The sequence below is a fragment of the Pimephales promelas genome, chromosome 25, assembly GCF_988280905.1.
Source record: "Pimephales promelas chromosome 25, fPimPro1.hap1.1, whole genome shotgun sequence".
Taxonomy (NCBI): Eukaryota; Metazoa; Chordata; class Actinopteri; order Cypriniformes; family Leuciscidae; genus Pimephales; species Pimephales promelas.
In genome coordinates this window covers 11399751-11405930 of record NC_142793.1, presented here as the reverse complement: position 1 = coordinate 11405930, position 6180 = coordinate 11399751, and the positions used below count along the sequence as shown (strand labels likewise).

Sequence of the window (6180 nt, the reverse complement as noted above, 5' to 3'; positions counted from 1 at the left end):
GATTCGGGGGATAATCAAGATGCGACAGTGTACTTTCACCAAACTTAACTTCACTTGAGTTCTCTTTCAAGGTGGTAAAGACCGACGTCACCGATTCAATGACAAAATATTTACCTTGCTGATGATGTCACAGGCCTTTTTAGAGCCAATAAGAATCAAACTGGTAAGTAGTGTTGAAAAGTCGAGCATTTGCGTTTAATTTTTAAATGTATTAACAATAGTACATTAGCCTAAATTTTCATTGAAATACAATATAATAAAGGAAACAGTAGAGAAAAAAAAATCTCTGATGACCGAGGCACTCCTTCATTAAAATGTCTTTATAAAATGACATGTCCTAAACGGACAAATTTAAAAAGCCCACGCGTAGCGGTATGAAGCCTTCTTCAGGGCATGATATAATAAATATAATCAGTCAGACATAAAATGTAAATATGTAAATAATACTAATTATAAAAAATTCATATCTATAAGAACAGACATAATTTACAGTATTATTCATGTACAGATTGTGTGTGTGTGTGTGTGTGTGTGTGTGTATATATATATATATATACTTCAAGTATGTATGTATTATATATGTTTATTCACACACATATAGGCTACTGTGTGTGTGTGTGTATGATTGCATTTTATATTTATGTTAACAGTAGGATTTAAATATTATTAATAATCTTTATTTTTTTAACACTGACGTAGAATGCTGCGACATGATCAATTGGGAAAAAGAGTATTAAAAGATACGTTTGGCCATTAACTTTTAAATGCATCTTTATTCAAAACACATGAGAGTCTCCCCATGAAAGACCCACGACTGGCAGGTGAACGTGCTGCTACAGCATTTCTCTCCGAAACGGTAAGAACTTTGAATTTTAACTGTGACGACGAGATGATTGACAGGGCAGTTTACAGGGTGCACGCGACAGAGCTGTCCGTTGAAGATGACTAGACGTCCCAAAGCTTGCCTACTCTTTTGCTACACACTCAAAAGTATGTACTTTTTCTTCACAAAAAGAGTAGCTTATACTTTTAGGGCGTAGTAAGTAGGCGAATTGGGACGCAGCCTAACTGATAAGTTGTGCCAATTTAGATTTTTAAACCATTTTAGAGATTTTTTCCTCAAAAAATAAAATAAAAATAAAAACGCGACTAGCCTAGCAGCTTTTGGACTGCTTGTTAACATTCAGTCACTATATCACACTTGTTCCGTTGCCTGACAGAAAATATGTAAATGAGAACAGCTTTATTTGACATTCTGCTGGCGCTTTACGTCATCTAGCGACATTCAACAACATTTTGAGGTACTTCAGGTTTGAGCTACTTTCCATTTAAAATATTTGGTAACTTATCAAGTAATCCCACTGATGACACAGAAGCTACTGACAGATAACATGTCCCGTTTTCCACTAATTTATGGCGTTTTACAGTAAAATGTTCATTTAAACCTTGCCCACCATCGTTTCTGTCAGCAGTCGCTAGGCAACACTCGTCACCTGCATTAGCCTGCACAAAACCGCAACGACCTCATTACTGAACTTATTTGAAGTGCTAAATTTCAGTAAGTGTTTCATAAATGCCCTCATTAATGTCATGTCGCAGCGAAAAACAAAGATTTACTGATATTTTCTCTGCTAATTTATCTTTCTGTGGAAAAAAAGGGGTTGGACTGAGCGCCGTACGGACATCATCATGAGTGTGTGTCAGTCAAAAGTTCAACTCTCCCTCCAAAACTTTCTCATTATTCTTTAATAACTGCCTTTTTTTCGTTCTCAGCTCATCTGTGTCTTCTTGAGTCTGTTTGGTCTTATCAGCATGTCACTGTTTATGATACCCGGGTAAAATACAGGCTGAGATGATTGATGTTTGTGATCGCTGCATGATTTTTATTTCGCTCAGTCTATTCAGAGCTCATTAAAGGAAAACCATATTGCAGCCGTTCAGGGGAAGAAGAAAAAAATACAGTATTAGCAAAGTGAAATCTGTTCTCCATCACTGAACATCACATCTAAAGTGGGGAGGGGGAGGTTTAAGCATGACACCTTTAAGTTGGAAATTCTCAGGAACAGGAAATAGATGAGGAAGGAAACAGGAAATGAACTGGGTAATACATTGATTGTGATGTTCCAGCTGAACCATTTAGGAAATATTCCGGGTTCATTTCAAGTTCAGCTTCATTAACAGCATTTCAGGCATAATGTCGATTTCAGCAGAAAATAATTTGGACCTGCCTCTCAGTTCTTTTGAAGCACAAGCAAAAATGATGGATAAGGTAAAGCATTTATAATGGAAATACAAAGGTTGGTGTTGGAAGACTTTTGCATGTGGTTCATCTCCAGTTGGTAAACAATAATAATACATTTTTAGTGCTATCAAATTGATTAATTGTTGTTAATCTGTGCATACATTATATTTACAATATTGTATGTTGTGATTAATTGATTTGACATCACTATACATTTTAATTTTGTAATGCGCCTTTATCATACTTAAAGTGTTATGTATACTATATACCATTAAAATATATACTGTAATGTTTCATAATTATGATACACTTCTTACAAATTATTAAAGTTTCAGTTGTCCTTGTAGCAGTTGTATTTTACTTTTTAATTTAAATTGAAATGTATTTTAATGTATTATTATTATTATTTGAGTTGGTAATTTTATTATTAACTATACTTATTAACTAAATAAAATGTGTTTTTTTTTTGTTTGAATTATTTTCATTTTATTTTATGTGATAATTCACATTGTGCCACAAAATATTCCTTAGTTATTATTTGACCCTTATGTTTTCTTGAAACAGATTTATTCTACAGCCTTTGACAACATTCCCAGAGCTCTTGGAAAAGCAGTTCAGCAGTTTCAGCTGGATGTGGTGATCTCCTCTTTGAAGAAGTGCCAGGTAGGAACGGGGGAAATCTCCATTGCAAATGTGAACTCTACATCTTGCTGATGCTAACATATTTTCTCCTGTAAAGGTATTTATATAAGTACAGTAAGGAACCTGCTAATGAAGTCTGTAGACATCAGTTTTCAGATTTCAATAGGTAATGAGAATAATCAGGGGAAGCAGATTAGCATCAGGTTTGCTTTTTCATACACTGACTGACATACAACAAAACTGATGTTAAAGTAGTTGCAGTTCTGATTGCGAAGTATAAAAATTGTGTTTTTTTTTTATAATGCTTATTTTAAAAGGCTGGTCTGAATGTGCAACCATCATTTCTGGCCTTGTGATTTTTATCTGCTAATGAGCAGATGTAAGAAGGCAGGATTGATTCATTACTCACATTAAGTCCTACAGCGCTCTTTAATTTGAGCTCGTCAATGTCAGCTTGAAGTTTGATTGTGCATCGGAACTGACAGTTTTCTGTAGTGATCACAAGCAAAGTATTTCAAAGAGAGAATCAGAGATGGGGGTTCCAGGTCAACATGGAGCAGTGTATCAGATGCGTCTAATGTATATGATGTGACGCATTTCAGGGTGAATCCATATATCTAGCAGGAAAAAAATGATGGGCGGTTTTTGATATTCAAATCCATTTACATAGACCAGAGAGTGAAATGGAAACTTGGAGGAACAGCAACAACCCAGACATTAGAATCCAATATGGCTGCTCAGCACATCAGATCCAGTAAAACAGTTGTTTATTACCACTTCTATTGTCTGTTTCTCTATGGCCCACACAGTACTATACAAACTTTATTTGTGGAATTATACTTAATACTTTGGCATTATCTGTGCTAGATACCATGTTTTTTTATGTGTTTGTATGTGTTTTTATGTGTTTTGTGTGTGTTTGAGCAAGCACAACAAAAAAGTTTGCCTGAACGCATCTGTGACAGTCCTACTTGCACCACTCAGAGCGGGATTCGAACTAGCGCTGCTGACTTGAGAGCCGGATTAACAAGGACTCTAAAGTCTGCAGGCTCTGGTGTGTGCCTCCTGAGATTTTTACCTGCAGGGCTGTTTACTAGCTGGCTTCTGTTACACTCACCCCCCTAAACTTCACTCCCATCCGGGTCACGGCACCAATGTGACTGGTCCTACTCAGCCTGTTCCGAGCAGGATTCAAACAAGTGTCACCAGCATGGGAGCAAGGACACTAAAGTCCACAGTCTCTGGTGTCAGTCGCTAGTGTGCTTCTTGATATTTTTACCTGCCCAGCTGCTTACTAGCTGGCTTCTGTTACACTCACCCCCCTAAACTTCACTCCCATCCGGGTCACGGCACCAATGTGACTGGTCCTACTCAGCCTGTTCCGAGCAGGATTCAAACAAGTGTCACCAGCATGGGAGCAAGGACACTAAAGTCCACAGTCTCTGGTGTCAGTCGCTAGTGTGCTTCTTGATATTTTTACCTGCCCAGCTGCTTACTAGCTGGCTTCTGTTACACTCACCCCCCTAAACTTCACTCCCATCCGGGTCACGGCACCAATGTGACTGGTCCTACTCAGCCTGTTCCGAGCAGGATTCAAACAAGTGTCACCAGCATGGGAGCAAGGACACTAAAGTCCACAGTCTCTGGTGTCAGTCGCTAGTGTGCTTCTTGAGATTTTTACCTGCCCAGCTGCTTACTAGCTGGCTTCTGTTACACTCACCCCCCTAAACTTCACTCCCATCCGGGTCACGGCACCAATGTGACTGGTCCTACTCCCTGTTCCGAGCAGGATTCAAACCAGTGTCACCAGCATGGGTGGTGGGCATTTTAACAAGGACACTAAAGTCCACAGTCTCTGGTGTCAGTTGTTAGTGTGCCTCTGGAGATTTTGACCTGCACAGCTGTTTACTAGCTGGCCTCTGTTTCACTCACTCCCATTAGGGTCACGGCACCAATATGACTGGTCCTACTCGCCCCGTTCCGAGCAGAATTCAAACAAGTGTCACCAGCATGGGAGGTGGGCATTTTAACAAGGACACTAAAGTCCACAGTCTCTGGTGTCAGTCGCCAGTGTGCCTCTGGAGATTTTGACCTGCACAGCTGTTTACTAACTGGCTTCTGTTACACTCACTCCCATTAGGGTCACGGCACCAATGTGACTGGATTTACTTGCTCCATTCCGAGCGGGATTCCAACCAGCATCACCGGTATGGGAGGTGTGCGAGCAAACAAGGACGTTAGAGACCGCAGCCTCTAGGGTCAGTCACTAGTGCGCCTCTTGAGGCCAGGGGAGCGAGGTTTCCCTGCCCAGGGTTTTACTTAATGGGCTCACTTACACTCATTCCCATCTGGGTCACGGCACCAATGTGACTGAACCCATAGCAAACCACAACCATTCAATAATTTCCCAATGGACAAAATCAAGTCTCGCTCCACAATGGTTTCTTGTTCAAGAAACCGTTAGTACACATCACAATAGGGATGAAAAGACTATCACAACTTATGCCGGCTTAACTCAAACATGAATTTGCACTAAAAAAACATTGATGACTTTTCCTCTTAATTTCAAAACACCGCTGCTCAGAGCACACAGCACACACTCACACATCTGCATCACTTTCAGGGGGTCGCGGGGTCACTGTGTTGTGGGTTCAGTGTTAGGGCAGTGATTGTTAAACCTACTCTCTATCTCTGCAGGCTACAGCTGCACGTTTCCTTCCATCAGCGGAGGAGAAGAGAGAGAGAGAGAGGCCGGGCGAGCAGATGGAGGGAAGGTAAACTCTCTGTAGGGAGGAGTTTTTGAACTGCTGTAAGAAAACCTGCAATTTAATGCCTGTTACTGGACTGCATCGCAATGCAGAGACTGAAGCCATTGTTTAAACTACAGCCCTACGCTTGTTTTTCAGCTGATATAGGGCTAGTTGTCGCAACACCACAAAACTATAAGGTTCTTTGTCCATTTATGCAAATTCTTGTTTGTTCTGTTTAGTCTTTTACATGTCTGACTCAATGTTGAGAAATATATTTGAATTAGCCATTTTGAGCTAATATTGCAATGCTTTTTGATTAATCATCACATCAATATAAGGTTTCAAGTTTTAGGCCAGCTGGCAAAGTTTCCCACATAAAAAAATCTCTGTTTATTTTTTAACAACTGTAAAATTTGCAGCTATTATTACAAATTTCAATTGAAAAAAAAAAAAAAAAAAAAACTTTTACCACAAGAAAAATTATTTAGCTTTTAAAATATTATATAATATCAAATTAAACATAAAAATCATAATCTCAAAAAATAA

At 39.1% G+C, this 6180-nt stretch overlaps 1 long non-coding RNA gene across 2 annotated transcripts; it reads left to right on the top strand.

The window, feature by feature from the left end:
* Positions 1-2103: 2103 nt before the first annotated feature.
* LOC148965043 (uncharacterized) lies at positions 2104-5837 on the top strand. 2 transcript variants are annotated; one of them, XR_016150601.1, is made up of 3 exons: positions 2104-2269; positions 2807-2905; positions 5582-5837. It is a non-coding gene; the product is annotated as an uncharacterized LOC148965043 (long non-coding RNA). The 2 variants fall into 2 exon arrangements; XR_016150602.1 differs by having other exon boundaries at positions 2109-2297.
* The last annotated feature ends 343 nt before the right edge of the window (positions 5838-6180 follow it).